The sequence below is a fragment of the Euprymna scolopes genome, chromosome 38 (assembly GCF_053919585.1).
Source record: "Euprymna scolopes isolate OS-2025 chromosome 38, ASM5391958v1, whole genome shotgun sequence".
Lineage (NCBI taxonomy): Eukaryota > Metazoa > Mollusca > Cephalopoda > Sepiida > Sepiolidae > Euprymna > Euprymna scolopes.
The window spans coordinates 41783190-41783480 of NC_136519.1; positions in this window are offsets into that span (position 1 = coordinate 41783190).

A 291-nucleotide genomic window follows, 5' to 3' on the forward strand; every position below is an offset into this window, starting at 1 on the left:
GTTCAGTGTTGGAAGAAAACCATCATTGATCATGGTGGCAGTACGGTCAGATGTCACTGATACTGCCTGTTAATTTTCTCCAAAAGACCATAGGCTAATTATGCAAACTCTCGATACTGACACCAAACAGTTACTCGTAGTGCATGTATAGGAAGTTGATGAAATTCTCTGGAGATTTCAGGACTCCAATAGTGCATTTTTTTTTCTTTTGCTTATTTACAGATGCCGAAAGATGGAAGCGAGCCTCGTCACTTATGTAAATATGTGTGTCAAATCAAGCCCAACAGCGTC